Raw genomic sequence first — 15,314 nt, forward strand, 5'->3', positions numbered from 1 at the left:
CTGAGCTCATGGAGGAGGTGGGTTGTGGTCATCCTGTGAGGTCATTGTGTTAGGAGAGGATGTGGTTCAGCATCGGGGAGCGGGTTTCCTTTGCCAGGGGATAAGGATGCCACTGTTCCTTTTCCGTACTACATTATTTTGGAGCCATCTTGAAAGGTCCCAAAGCCTGCACACTGATCCCTCAGGTGCCAAGAGCCCTGGCCAGCAGAGCAGAGGCGGAGAGCTGCAGAAGCCATTTCGGAGCCCAGCTCCTGAGTTGGCTGCTGCATTTCCGGCCGTGCCTCATGTGCTCTGGAGCTTTGGATCTGGGGGAAGCCCCTGACAGCAGGGAGCAGCTGGGGACCAGGTGGACAGCGGTGCCCTGGGGCGACTTCCCAGGAAATGCAAACCTTGCCTGGGGCTGCTCTTCCGGCCAGGCTGAGTGTTTGGCCCCACGACCACCTCGGCCCTGTTGCAGGGCTCGTCCCCAGCACAGGGATGATGAGCACGTTGTGCCTCTGTCCCGGATCCCAGCAACTCTGAAAGGCAGGGGCCGTGAGAATCCCTGTTTCACAGATGAGGAAACAGAGGTAAGGGTGGAGCCTTGCCCAGACATCAGAGCTCCGAAGTAGTAGAACTGGGCTTGGAACAGATGTGTTGACTCCAGAGCCAGCTTCCTTACCCACACGGGCCTTGCTGGCCTGCCTACTGCTGCAGGCCTATCTTTCTAAACCTCATAGCTGGCCCCGTCAGTGTCCTGCTGGAAGGCAGAGCCTGTGTTGTCCTGCCTCCCTGCCCCTGCAAGTGCTGTTCTTTCTGCCTCGGCACCTTCCCCATGTCCTGCCTTCCTTGCTCAGTTGACCTTCTCGGTGAAGCCGGCCATTCTCAGGGAGGGGCCCCCTCTCTCCTCTGCTCCCAGGAGCAGCCCAGGCTGCTTCTATCACAGCACCCAAGACCCAGCTTGTCCTCATCTGGTTCTCTGCCCAAACTATCAGCTTCTTAAAAGTGAGGTCAGGGTGGTTTCCCCCTCTGAATACCCAGTAGCCAGGATGGCACCTGGATTATTAAATAGGAAATTCAAGGCATTCCCTCAATGAACAACTTCCTAAACATTTCTCTGGTGCCAGCCACTGTGTTGGGGACCAGATAGAGCAGGAGCAAGGGAGATGCCTGCCCTCAACGGGCCACAGGAGTAGGTGAGACAGAGAGCAGGTGCTGGTGACACTGGGTATCAGGGCCCCCACAGGGCGGCTCAGGGGACTGGGAGCACAGCTGGGGTGGAGCACCATAGCAGCTGGAGGCAAGAGGCTCCTTCGTCTGGGTCTGCGGCTCCCTCCTTCCTTCCCTCCCTCTTTCATTCATTCAGATCCCTTCCCTGCCTGTCCCTGAGTGGGTCCTGGAGGTGAGCGGTGACTGAGAGATTCCACCGTCCGCTTTCAGAGGCTAGAGGGGGACCATCTCCGGCAGGACTTTGGTCATTCCTGGAGCCAGGCAGGTCCTCAGGCATCTCTCAGAGACAAGAACCAAGTTCCTTCTGGGCTTTCCTGAGGTGGTCTTGGGCGTGCCTTTCTGGGTGAGGTTGGGGGGCTCTGGGGCTGCTGGCCTCTAGAAAGGCTGGTTTCTCCAGAGCGTTGACCCGACACAATAGCTTGATTGTGAGAGGCCTGGCTCCCCCCACACAGCACGTTAACATGTCTGTGATCAGAGTGTGTGCTTACAGTTGATGTGTACGTGGAACAGGACATTGTAGCGCTTTAGCGCCCCGCCCCCCCGACCCAAGGCTGTTATTAAGGCAGTCGTATGGCTTGGAGTTGTGTGGGAATGTGGTTTTTGTCACAGAAACTACCCTCAGAATGAGGTTCTGCTGTGACCCTTCTACCACCGCAAACTGCTTGCTGCCAGGGTCTGAATGACCCCTCTATTTGGGGTGTTTTATATAAATTCACAAAAAAAGAAATGCTATTCAATGAATTGATTCATTCTTGAGATTCCCGCAGTGTGTTTGTCCAGGCTGGCAGTAGGCTGGGGCGGAATGGGCCCAGATCTGGGTTTGAATCCTTGCTTTTTTGGCTCGCCGGTGGAGAGACCGTGGCAGAGGCGCTGTACCCTCTGACCCTCAGTTTCCTCTTCTGTAAAATGGGACAGTCTCTCTCAGCACCACACGCCTCCTCCCTACGAGTCTCCCACTGCTGTGAATTAGATTCACCTTCTGCCTCTTCCCACTGGGCTGTGGGCTCAGGCAAGCAGAACCCCTCCTCCCCTGTCTGACTGCTCTCAATCGAGATGGGTTCGGGTGAAGTGGGCTGTGACTCAGAGAGAGGCCAGAAGCTGAATGTGCTTGCCTTGGGCGGGGCTGCTGCCTGCTCTGTTTGTTCTGCTGGAGCTGCCAGTTGCAGCTCCCGGGTCTTTTCTCTTTGCTCAAGTGTGGCCGGTGCAGGCCGTGAAGACCCAAGCTCAGGTTCTGCAGCCCTTGGAGTCTCTAAGCAGAGACTCAGGAAACGGTCCCTGGATGACTGGGGGCCAAGGCTCTGCCCCCTCTGAACTGGTGCAGTTCCATGGTGCTGCCGTGAAGGGTGGTTGGGGGGTGAGGGGCAGCCACACAGATCACCTGTCTGTGAATCTGCAGGGTTCAGAGCTAAGACAGTCTGGCTTGGAATCTGTTCCCACCTCTCGTTAACTGCGCTACCGCAAGCACGCTATGTAGCCATGATGAGGCTCAGTTGTAAGAGGGGTGGTGATGAGGCCTGTACTGTCTCAGAGGTAGACTTCTAGGACAAACAGATGGCGCACCCGAATCAGGTGAGCACGTGGCTTTCAGATGGAGTGGTACAGTGTCTCTAGGACACCAGCCAAACCAAAGGCCGTGAGATGCTCTGAACAGGCCAGTGAAGTGAGGTGGGGAAAGGCATGGCCTGCAGAGCCACACCGGCCGGGGTTCAAGTCCCACAGAATCACCAGCTGTATGCCCTTGGTGCTCAGGTTGCTCACCGTGTCTGAGCCTTTGTTTTGTCCTCTGTCAAATGGGACGCTAAAACTGAAACATACCTCCTGAGGTTGTAGCGAGGATGAAATGAGATATGTGTGTGCCTTACTTAGCCCAGTGGTACTTGGTAAATCACTGTGGGATGGAGGAGTGGAGGAAGAGATGGCTTAGTTGCTTTTCCCAGTAGGTTGTAGCAAAAACCCCTCCTGGACCATGTGCTTCACACATCTTTGCCTGCCTTTACTGAGTAATGAATAGCTCACTCATGTTAGACCCGTGAGGTCAGTCAGAGCCTCTGCTTGGCCCAAGCTGTCCAGGTGGCGCTAGTGATAAAGAACCTGCCTGCCAATGCAGGAGACATGGGAGACACGGGTTCAGTCCCCAGGTTGGGAAGATCCCTTGGAGGAGGGCATAGCAACCCACTCCGGTATTCTTGCCTGGAGAATTCCATGGACAGAGGAGCCTGGCCGGCCATAGTCCAAAGGGTCGCAAAGAGTCGGACACGACGGAAGTGACAGCATACATGCACGCCCAGAGAGCAGAGTGAGCTGCTATGGATCCAGGCTTGAGCCAGGAAACCTGCAGCTTCCACAGCCCCAGAGGCCATGTGCTGGAGAAGTGTCTGTTCGATGCCAGCTTTTCCAAACGCTTCCAAGAGTTCAGGGACCACTGAGAGCTCTGGGGCCACAGGAGGGAAGCCACTGTCATGGGCTAAGATTCACCACTGTTGGCCGGACTTGGCCATCTTGTGGGCAGATTTGGTGATTGGGATGGAGACTGGGGGAGGTGTCGCTGCCTCTCCTTTGCAACCCCAGGACAGGCCTGGCATTGGTCCTCCTGCTGTGGACCCTGGAGCAGTGCGGCGGTAGCTCACTTGCCTCGCCCACTGGTTCAGGCGAAGAGACCAGCAGGCAGGAGAACAGTGCCCTGCGAGGGGTTGGATGCTCTTCCTGTAGGGGTGGTATCAGAAGCACCCGAGGTCCTTTTGTTGGTACATCTGCACTCCTCCTTCCTGTGAACTTCTAGGACTTGGACATGTGGCCCCAAACATGAAGCTCCCCTCCAAAGGCTCCTGGGAGGCCCCCCAGTGTGGGTGGAGGTAGTGGTCATAGCCTTGGCTGGGCCTTCCGGAACTTCCTGACAACCCCAGCAGGACATATCCAGAGTCCGGGTCTCTGCTCTTCCCTCTGTGATTCTAATAGTTATGGCTCATAATACTCAGAGGTTTTCTGAGGCTTTGCCACACACCAGGCACTGTGCTAAGGCCTTCTGGGTCATGCTCCCCTGTGCTCCTCCTGGAGAGTAATGGTGTGTAGCTCAGAGTGCTGGCTCAGACGCTGGTGCCGACACTAACCGTGTGGCTTTGGACACAGCACTTAACCTCTGTGCCTCAGTCTCCTCACCTGTGAAATGGTGATGACTAACAAGTACCTGTGTTACAGGGTAGTTGTGGGGGACTCTACCAGTTGGTGAGCGCCATGTAAGTGCCCTGAGAGAAGGGCACTACTGTTACCCCATTTTACAGATAAGGAAACTGAGGCTTAGAGAGGCTAAATGATCGGCAAGCGTCACTTGGCCCTAGGTAGAAGAGCTAGGGTCTGAGCCTAGCTTGTGAGCCTTACCTCCCTCTGTCTCAATTTAGAAAAATACATGTGGGGAGCATTTGGCCAGCTTCGGAAGTGGCATTCTCAACTTTCCGCAGAGCCCCGGTGAAAGGAGATCCTTCTCTAAGTAACCGAACTGGCCTCTGGGAGCTCTCCTAATCCACAGCAGAGGCAATTGCTGACCCGTGACACACATATCACAGAGGAGAAGGGAGGGATCAGCGAAGAATTTCTGTTTGGAAATGTTATCTAACGAGTGCTTTCAAGGGACTCGGAATGCGGAGCCTGCGCTGTCCCGCTGCCTGGTGCCGGGAAAGCCTCATCCTCCCGGGTCCTGGCCAGCCCACGGACAGCCCGCCGAGACCCAGGGCCCTGTCCCGTCCCACCCCCTGCGAGGAGGGTCCAGGTGTCCTGGGACGCGCCCGGAGACCGGGGCAGTGCGGAGTCACAGCCACAGGCTGTGCCTCCAGGCTCTGGATCCCTCAGCTCCTCTCCTCCCGGGCAGGGGTGGGAGCGGAGTTTGCTCAGCCCCCAGGGACCTTTCTGAACAAGGGCTCCTGGCACTTGCAGGACAGCATTTGCTTTTGCTGTTGCCGCGGCAGAGTTGCCAGCCAGGGTGCACAGGAACCCGAAACAGAAAAACAGCTTCGCAAGTCCTTGGGCCAGCCCGGCCAGCCGCGATGCCTGGGCCCGCTGGCCCGTCAAGGGCACCGCTCCACACAAGCTCACAGCCGCGCACACACCCCGCACCCGGCGGCCGAGCCCTGCCGGGAGCCGCCTACCTTCACCCCAAAGGCTCTTTGTCTGAAGGAGAGTGAGGCTTACTGATGAAGCCCTCACAAGCCCAGCCATGACCTCACGGTCCCCCAACCCCACCCCCCCCGAACGCCCCCCACTGCCCAGGTGTCCACAGGTCCTGTGCTGGCAGCTGCCGTGTTGGGCTCCCAAGTGAAAGCAGGAGGGCCCAGCTGCAAACACCCGCCTCCCCAGCCAGAGGGGTCAGGGCTCTTGAACCCAGAGACCCGGGGCCAGCTGCTGCCTCTCACCCACTGTCCCTCGGGGTGCCATAGAGCCCGCCCCTTACCTCGTCCCTCCTGCCTGGCTCCGGGGCTGCTCCTCACATGCTTCACTTGGCCGTCAGCGGGGCAGCCTGGCCATGGCCTCCAGGAGGGGTCCCCAAGTCACAGACCGAACCCGGCCGGCCGCCGAGTAGCCCTGCCTCACTGGCCTCTGCTTGCTCCGTAGCGGGGCTCCAGCCAGGGGATGGGGCTGGCTGGGGGTCCTGCCGTGTGGCTCACAACCTGCCTTCTCTCTCGGGGGCAGGCTGCTGCCCCAGTGCCATGCTCTGCAGGTCCGGGGCTCAGGCAGCACCGCTCAGGGCTCAGGGTCCATTCTCGGCTGTGGGCAGCAGCCTCACTTGAACTCCCAACTCCTTTGTGGAGCCTTTACATGCTGCCGGAGGAAACTGTGAGCACAGCCTGACCCTGGTTGGCTGCAGGCACTTCTCTCCACCCACCAGTGCAAGAGGATCCCCCAGGCCCCAGAAAGGCTCCGGGCCTCCCCTCAGCCCCAGACAGAGGCGGGCCGCCCGGTGATGTCACACTAGCTCCGGCCCCAGCTGGCCCGGCCCCTCCTGCCCCAGCCTGCTTTGGCGGCCTCGCCGGCCCCCTCCTTCCTTGGCATGAGCAGCTTGGCCAGCTCTGCTTGCTGGCCCAGCCGCTCCCAAAAGCCTGGGCAGCCCCGGGTGCGCTCTGCCGAGGCAGAGAGCGTCCCCTCTGACTCAGGTAATGGATTTAGATCCGCCCCAGCTGTGCAGGCAGCCGGGAGCCGGGTCCTCCCCCTGGGTCGCTTCCTGTCCCCTGCTCTGCCCTGCAGAGCCCCCGGGTGTGTGTGTTGGGGGCGGGGCAGGGGGGGTGGCGTGTAGGCAGGGCAGTCCCGCACAGACAGCCTCTCCCCATCAGCCGCCCTCCTTGGAGACTTCCCTCACCTCTGAACCCTGGGGGAGGAGCCCCAGGCTGTCTTCACAGAAGTCAGCAGGATCCACGCTGTGAAGTTAGAGAGAAGCAGTGGCTCAGGACAGGCTGGGGGTGGGGAGGCGCCAGAGAGACGCTCTGTCTCTTCCCACCTGAGCGGCCTTGATTAAGTCACTTCGTCTCTCTGGACATCCCTCTCGTGCATCAGTAAGTGAGCTGAGATGAGTAATCTACCTCCAAGGGCAGCGGAGACGAGCTCGTGAATGTTGGTAGGGTCAGAGCAGGAAAGGAGACAGCCCTGGACTCCATGAAGTGAGCGATGATACAGACTCGTGGGGTGGGCAGGCCTGCTGGGGGGCACCAAGGCAAATCCTGCAAAGGGGCGTCCAGGGGCTGGTTTGTCCTCTGCCTGGACAACAGCCATGTGCAACGTTGGTGGTAACTCTTCTTTCCTTTTTAAAAAAATTGATTGATGGTGGTGGTGGTGGTGATGATATTTGGCTACCAGTTGGGAGAGAAACTTTAATGGGGTTCTTCACACCCCTAGGCACAGGGTGTCATGTTCCTGGTCCAGGGCAAATGGGTCCTTCGAGGTCCTTGCCTCCCTGGGATCGCCACTCTGGTCTTTGCAGGGAGCAGACTTTTCTTCTTGCCTCGGTTTCTCCTGTCCTGCTTAGACCTTCTCCCTTTTCCATCTCTCAGTTCCATCCCTTTTTAGAAAGTGAGTCTTTGCCAGAAGACCCCAGCATCTTGCAGGCTACCTACCCCATTAGCCAGACAGCTGGATGGCACAGAGACCCTTCGCATAGGGACTATGGGGTGAAGATGCCACTCACTCTGTGGGTATTCTGAAGGGCCTGGAGGGTCCTGGTGGAAACCGGGCAGTGGGGCCAAGGAAGGCTGGGATGCGCCTGAATTCTCCTGAGCGGCACCCTTGACAGCCTGTGTGCAGGCATGTTCCCCTCTCTCTCTCCCTCCTCCTTCTCTCTCCCTCCTCTTTCTCTCTCTCTCTCTTTGACTCTCTTCTCCAGAAAGTTTTTTTTTTTTTTTTCAGAATCTGCTCAGGCTTCTCTGGTGGCTCAGATGGTAAAGAATCTGCCTGCAATGCAGGAGACCCGAGTTCGAGCCCTGGGTCGGGAAGATCCCCTGGAGAAGGGAATGGCTACCCACTCCAGTATTCTTGCCTGGAGAATCCCGTGGACGGAGGAGTCTGGTGGGCTACAGTCCATGGTGTTGCAAAGAGTCGGACATTACTGAGTGACTAATTCTTTCACTGAGCCAACACCAGAAAGGCAAAATTCCTGTCCTCACAAAGCTCGCAGGCAGGAGGGGAGGCAGACAGACAGACTGAGGCACATGAGAAGCACTGGGCACACGGAGTATCTGAGCAGGAGGCCTGAACAAGCAGTCAGGGCACGTAGTACAAAGTGGTGCTGAAACCTGAAGGGTGAGTCAGCAGGTGGTGAGTTTGGAAGGACGACGGCCCATCAGTTGGAGAGAACAGTGCGTCAGGTTCAAAGATGGTCCCGGCAATATCTCCCTTCTGCAGTGAGACCCTGACACTCCTCCCATTGAGAGGCAGGGTCTCTGCTCCTTCCCCTCATATCCGGGTGTTTCTTACTTGCTTATAGAAGCAGTGGGGGTGGCACCGCCTGACTGCCAAGGCTGGGTGAAAAAAGGCAGTCTGTCTTGTTTGCTGGCACACTCGGTGTTGGAGCCGTGGGCCAGGCTGGACCCGGAGAAGTCCAACTACCCAGAAGCCGCCGCGCGAAGACCACATGTGTTGTAGGTCCCAGCTGGTAGCCGGCACCAACCCCAAGACACGGGAGAAAGAGGCCTCTGGCCACTGAGTCATTCCCCAGCTAGAGAGTCTTCCTGCTGAGACTCCAGGCCACCGGAAGCAGAAAGAAGCCATCCTGGTGTTCCGAGTCTGAGTTCCTGACCCACAGAACCCACGGGGGAAGGAAATGGTTATTTTCAGTTCAGTTCAGTTCAGTTGCTCAGTCATGTCCGACTCTTTGCGACCCCATTAATCGCAGCACGCCAGGCCTCCCTGTCCATCACCAACTCCCGGAGTTCACCCAGACTCACGTCCATCGAGTCAGTGATGCCATCCAGCCATCTCATCCTCTGTCGTCCCCTTCTCCTCCTGCCTCCAATCCCTCCCAGCATCAGAGTCTTTTCCAATGAGTCAACTCTTAGCAGGAGGTGGCCAAAGTACTGGAGTTTCAGCTTTAACATCATTCCTTCCAAAGAAATCCCAGGGCTGATATCCTTCAGAATGTACTGGCTGGATCTCCTTGCAGTCCAAGGGACTTTCAAGAGTCTTCTCCAACACCACAGTTCAAAAGCGTCAATTCTTCGGCGCTCAGCCTTCTTCACAGTCCAACTCTCACATCCATACATGACCACAGGAAAAACCATAGCCTTGACTAGACGAACCTTTGTTGGCAAAGTAATGTCTCTGCTTTTGAATATGCTATCTAGGTTGGTCATAACTTTCCTTCCAAGGAGTAAGCGTCTTTTAATTTCATGACTGCAGTCACCATCTGTAGTGATTTTGGAGCCCCCAAAAATAAAGTCTGACACTGTTTCCACTGTTTCCCCATCTATTTGCCATGAAGTGATGGGACCAGATGCCATGATCTTCGTTTTCTGAATGTTGAGATTTAAGCCAATTTTTCACTCTCCACTTTCACTTTCATCAAGAGGCTTTTTAGTTCCTCTTCACTTTCTGCCATAAGGGTGGTGTCATCTGCATATCTGAGATTATTGATATTTCTCCCAGCAATCTTGATTCCAGCTTGTGCTTCTTCCAGTCCAGTGTTTCTCATGATGTACTCTGCATATAAGTTAAATAAGCAGGGTGACAATATACAGCCTTGACATACTCCTTTTCCTATTTGGAACCAGTCTGTTGTACCATGTCCAGTTCTAACTGTTGCTTCCTGACCTGCATACAGATTTCTCAAGAGGCAAATCAGGTGGTCTGGTATTCCCATCTCTTTCAGAATTTTCCACAGTTTATTGTGATCCACACAGTCAAAGGCTTTGGCATAGTCAATAAAGCAGAAATAGATGTTTTTCTGGAACTCTCTTACTTTTTCCATGATCCAGCAGATGTTGGCAATTTGATCTCTGGTTCCTCTGCCTTTTCTAAAACCAGCTTGAACATCAGGAAATTCACGGTTCACATATTGCTGAAGCCTGGCTTGGAGAATTTTGAGCATTACTTTACTAGCGTGTGAGTAGGCCACAGAATTTTGGTGGTGATTTGTTACACTGCAGTAGCAACAGAAGCAGACCCTGAGGCAAGAGCGACTGTGAGGGACTGAGTCAGGTGCAGTTTGGAGGAGAGAAGGGGAATGTGGTGGAGGACAAGTCCTTGTCAGAGGGGGACTTCTTCCCAGGGGCAGTCAGGAGCCACTGAAAGGTTCTGAGCAGGGCAGGGTTCCGGCCTGCTGTTATTTTTAAGGCCATGATGGCGTTGAGCACAGACTGGACTGCCAGGCCCTACAGTTGAGGCCCCAGAGCCGCTGGGCAATGGTGGAGACACTCTGGAGAGAGAGGTGACTGGGAGGCCACAGGACCCCTGCTGCTGCTGCTGCTGCGTCACTTCAGTCGTGTCCGACTCTGTGCGACCCCATAGACGGCAGCCCACCAGGCTCCCCCGTCCCTGGGATTCTCCAGGCAAGAACACTGGAGTGGGTTGCCATTTCCTTCTCCAATGCATGAAAGTGAAAAGTGAAAGTGAAGTTGCTCAGTCGTGTCCGACTCTTTGCGACCCCATGGACTGCAGCCTACCAGGCTCCTCCGTCCATGGGATTTTCCAGGCAAGAGTATTAGAGTGGGGTGCCATTGCCTTCTCTGCCACGGGACCCCTGGGGCAGGGGGATTCCTAGGTTTTCCCGCCCCTGGGAATAGGTGTAGCCCAAGTCCCTTGGTTGCTAAACAGATTTGCTTTCCCAGTTCTAAGTTGCTAGGGTCCCATGCAGTGGGGGAGAAACACTAGGGTGACCTCTCAGTGAGCACCATCCCTGCATTTCCACCTGTGTGCTGGACCAGTGTCCTGTGACTGACGCGTTTGAGGAGCAGGGAATCTTTCTTTTCCTTTTTTATACTTTTTATCAGAATGAAAGAAGAGTGTGACATTTACATGGTGGCAGAACACCAGCAATCTTAATTGTGTCCCACAATTTGTATAAATGATTTCATGGTTTTTCTATCTTGTCACATTCCTGACAGTTACAGTTTTTTTCTTTTTTTTGTTGGGAATGTTGGGATGGTCTACTGAGATAACCTTGTGTGAGGGGTGGGGGTGGGGTAGGAGTGCACGAATGATGTGGGTGCTTATGTAAACAGGGGTGCTTGGGAAGGGGCTTTGCTGTTTCTTGCAGCCTCAGAGTCTTACCTTTTAGCAGGATTTCAGGCTTCATGTATCCCAAATTGATGTATCCTTTCAGCAAGCACTTTTGAAATCCCTTTCCATTGTCCTCTGGCTTACATTGTTTCTAATGAGCAGTCAGCTCTCTTCCTGTGTAGTCCTTCCTGTGTACATGGAAAGGGGGTCTTTTCTCCTCTAACTTCTTTTAAGATTTCTCTTTATCTTTGATTTTCAGCAATATGATGATGACGTAATTTTTTTTGTTTTGTATTTTTTCTACATGGGATTCACTGAGCTTTTCAGATCTGTGGGTTGGTATTTTTCACTGAATTTGGGAATGTGTTATGGTGCAGGGGAGGTTGGGGGCCATTATTCTTTTAAATATTTCTTCTGTACAATTCTCTCTCCCCTCCCCTTCTGGAACTCCCCTAACACACTTGAGTTATTCCACAGGTCACTGAAGCTCCATTTATTTATCTTTTTCAAAAAAATCTCTGTGCTTCAGTTTGGATCATTTCTATTACCTGGCTTCAAGTTTGCAGATCCATAATTCTATAGTGTTTAATCTGCTCTTAATGTCCAAATTATGTTTTCCATCAGGTGCTATATTCTTTTGGTTTTAGAATTGCCACTTGGTTTATCTTTATGGGTCCCATTTCTCTTCTGAGATTCTCTATCCACTCATTCATTCTGTCCTTCATTTCCTGAAAATCCTGTGCATATTTAAAAGTAATGCTCAAAATTCTGCAAGCCAGGCTTCAGCAATACGTGAACCGTGAACTTCCTGATGTTCAAGCTGGTTTTAGAAAAGGCAGAGGAACCAGAGATCAAATTGCCAACATCTGCTGGATCATGGAAAAAGCAAGAGAGTTCCAGAAAAACATCTATTTCTGCTTTATTGACTATGCCAAAGCCTTTGACTGTGTGGATCACAATAAACTGTGGGAAATTCTTCAAGAGATGGGAATACCAGACCACCTGATTTGCCTCTTGAGAAATTTGTATGCAGATCAGGAAGCAACAGTTAGAACTGGATATGGAACAACAGACTGGTTCCAAATAGGAAAAGGAGTATGTCAAGGCTGTATATTGTCACCCTGCTTATTTAACTTATATACAGAGTACATCATGAGAAACGCTGGACTGGAAGAAGCACAAGCTGGAATCAAGATTGCTGGGAGAAATATCAATAACCTCAGATAAGCAGATGACACCACCCTTATGGCAGAAAGTGAAGAGGAACTAAAAAGCCTCTTGATGAAAGTGAAAGTGGAGAGTGAAAAAGTTGGCTTAAATCTCAACATTCAGAAAACGAAGATCATGGCATCTGGTCCCATCACTTCATGGGAAATAGATGGGGAAACAGTGGAAACAGTGTCAGACTTTATTTTTGGGGGCTCCAAAATCACTACAGATGGTGACTGCTGTCATGAAATTAAAAGACGCTTACTCCTTGGAAGGAAAGTTATGACCAACCTAGATAGCATATTCAAAAGCAGAGACATTACTTTGCCAACAAAGGTTCGTCTAGTCAAGGCTATGGTTTTTCCTGTGGTCATGTATGGATGTGAGAGTTGGACTATGAAGAAGGCTGAGCGCCGAAGAATTGATGCTTTTGAACTGTGGTGTTGGAGAAGACTCTTGAGAGTCCCTTGGACTGCAAGGAGATCCAACCAGTCCATTCTGAAGGAGATCAGCCCTGGGATTTCAGCTAAAACTGAAACTCCAGTACTTTGGCCACCTCATGCAAAGAGTTGACTCATTGGAAAAGACTCTGATGCTGGGAGGGATTGGGGGCAGGAGGAGAAGGGGACGACAGAGGATGAGATGGCTGGATGGCATCACTGACTCGATGGACATGAGTCTGGGTGAACTCCGGGAGTTGGTGATGGACAGGGAGGCCTGGCATGCCGCAATTCATGGGGTCGCAAAGAGTCGGACATGACTGAGCGACTGAACTGAACTGAACTGAACTGACACATTTTAAGGGGCTTCCTTCTCAGGTGGTGATAGTGGTAAAGAACCTGCCTTCCAGAAGATGTAAGAGAGGCAGGAGACCTAAGAGACGCAAGTTCGATCCCCTGGGTTGGGAAGATCCCCTGAAGGAAGGCATGGCAACCCATTGCAGTATCCTTGCCTGGAGAGTCCCATGGACAGGGGACCCTGGTGGGCTACAGTCCGTACGGCTGCAAACAGTCAGACATGTCTGAAGCAACTTAGCATGCATGTCTCTGGGATTATCCAGGCAGGAATACTGGAATGAGTTGCTGTGCCCTTCTCCAGGGAATCTTCCCAACTCAGGGACTGAACCTGCATCTCTTAGGTCTCCTGCATTGGCAGGTGTTTTTTTACTACTAGCACCACCTGGGAATCTCAGCACATACACACTCATGCGCCCACACACACACTCACATACACACATTTTAAAATCCCTTATATAGGGATATACTAATTCCAACATCTGGGTCATCAGTGGGTCTAATTTTATTATTTCTTTTGATCATGGATCATATTTTCTTGCTTCTTCACATGCCTATAATTTTTAAATCATACGCTGGACATTTTGGATCCTATGTTGAAAAGACTCAGCATGTTACTGTCTTTCTCTCCAGAATGATGTGTTTTGTTCTGACAGGCAATTAAATTACTGGCATATTACCTTGCTTTTGTGCAGGCTAGGTTTTTAGGTTTTTTTCAGGTAGGTTTATTTTGATTTTGCCCATAATCCTAGAGTATAACCCTTAATCCTGGGTTTAATAGTAAGGCATGGCCTTTCTAGGATTAAATTGGGAGCCATAAGTGTTGGCTAAGCCCTTTTAACTTGGCAGTGCTTGAACTCCAGACTCCATCTTTCAGGCAGCTGTTGAACTTTCTGCCTCTCAGTCACTGCTTTGTTTTGGGCTCTATGAACTCTCTCTCTCCATGTGTACAATTTAGGAGTCAAGTAAGGATTCAAGGGAACCTGTATGGTAATTTTGGAGCTCCTCGTTCTGTGGCTATCTCCTTTCTAGTGTTTTCCCCTGCAGTTTCCATCCACAGGGTCCAATGTCTTCCTCTTCTTCCCAGCTGGTAACACTGCTGAATTCTGTTTCAACACTCAGTGTATCATCATGAAGAGGGAAATACCTTAGTGTGCTTCATGTCTTTCAAGGACCGTATCCCTTCCAGCTTCTATTGGTTGCTTCTTTGAATTGCTCTCAACTGCTTTCAAGCAGTTGTCTTTTGTATATTGTCCAGCTTTCATCATTGTTACTGATGAGAGGGTTAATTCAATACAACCTACTCCTGCTTTTCAGGAACTGGACCTCTCCACATCCCAGTGGAATTTGCCTTCTCACCCAACCTTCTGTACGCCTGCTTTTGTTGGTGTCCTACCATACACGAACCAGCTGGTGGGTGTCCTTAATTCAGTTGTCTGCCCTCCCTGTTCTTTGTCAGAGTCTTTTGGGAAATATCAGCCCCAGTAATTTGTAGGTTGCTTCAACTCAGTGTACCCACCAGGGCACTAGAAGATAAAAGAAATGTGTGTCCTCAAACGCCTTGTTAGAGTACCTGTGAACACCAAAGATGATGTTCTTTTCATTGCAGGGGACTGGAAAGCAAAAGTAGGAAGCCAAGAGATACCAAATTTGCCTGGAGTAACATGCAAATTTGGCCTTGGAGTACAAAATGAAGCAGGGCAAAGGCTAACAGAGTTTTACCAAGAGAACGCACTGGTCACAGCAAACACCCTCTTCCAACAACACAAGAGACTACTCTGTACATGGACATCACCAGATGGCCAACACTGAAATCAGATTGATTATATCCTTTGCAGCCAAAGATGGGGAAAGCCTATGCTGTCAGCAAAAACAAGACTGGGAACTGACTGCGGCTCAGATCATGAACTGCTTATTGCAAAATTCAGACTTAAATTGAAGAAAGTGTGGAAAACCACTACACTACTCAGTTGAGTTCAGTTCAATCTCTCAGTCGTGTCTGACTCTTTGCGACCCCATGGACTGTAACATGCCAGGCTTCCCTGTCCATCACCAAATCCTGGAGCTTGTTCAAACCCATGTCCATTGAGTTGGTGATGCCATCCAGCCATCTCATCCTTTGTCATCCCCTTTTCCTCCCACCTTCAATCATTCCCAGCATCAGGGTATTTTCAAATGAGTCAGTTCTTTGCATCAGGTGGCCAAAGTATTGGGAGTTTCAGCTTCAGCATCAGTCCTTCCAATGAGTTTTCAGGACTAATTTCCCTTAGGATTGACTGGTTGGATCTCCCTGCAGTCCAAGGGACTCTCAAGAGTCTTCTCCAATACCACAGTTCAAAAGCATCAAGTCTTCGGTGCTCAGCTTTTTTTATAGTCCAACTGTCACATCCATACATGACTACTGGAAAAACC

At 52.2% G+C, this 15,314-nt stretch overlaps 2 protein-coding genes across 15 annotated transcripts in view; one reads left to right on the forward strand and one right to left on the reverse strand.

The window, feature by feature from the left end:
• Nucleotides 1-6,156, reverse strand: part of ANGPTL2 (angiopoietin like 2) — a 36,075-nt gene extending 29,919 nt beyond the window's left edge. Inside the window, exon 1 of the mRNA XM_061433563.1 lies at nucleotides 5,651-6,156. The gene's annotated coding sequence lies outside the window, so the exon portion shown is untranslated. The remainder of the gene's footprint in view (nucleotides 1-5,650) is intronic.
• Nucleotides 1-15,314, forward strand: part of RALGPS1 (Ral GEF with PH domain and SH3 binding motif 1) — a 297,598-nt gene that overhangs the window by 183,985 nt on the left and 98,299 nt on the right. The window lies entirely within an intron of this gene.

The sequence above is a fragment of the Bos javanicus genome, chromosome 11 (genome assembly GCF_032452875.1).
Source record: "Bos javanicus breed banteng chromosome 11, ARS-OSU_banteng_1.0, whole genome shotgun sequence".
Classification (NCBI taxonomy): Eukaryota; Metazoa; Chordata; class Mammalia; order Artiodactyla; family Bovidae; genus Bos; species Bos javanicus.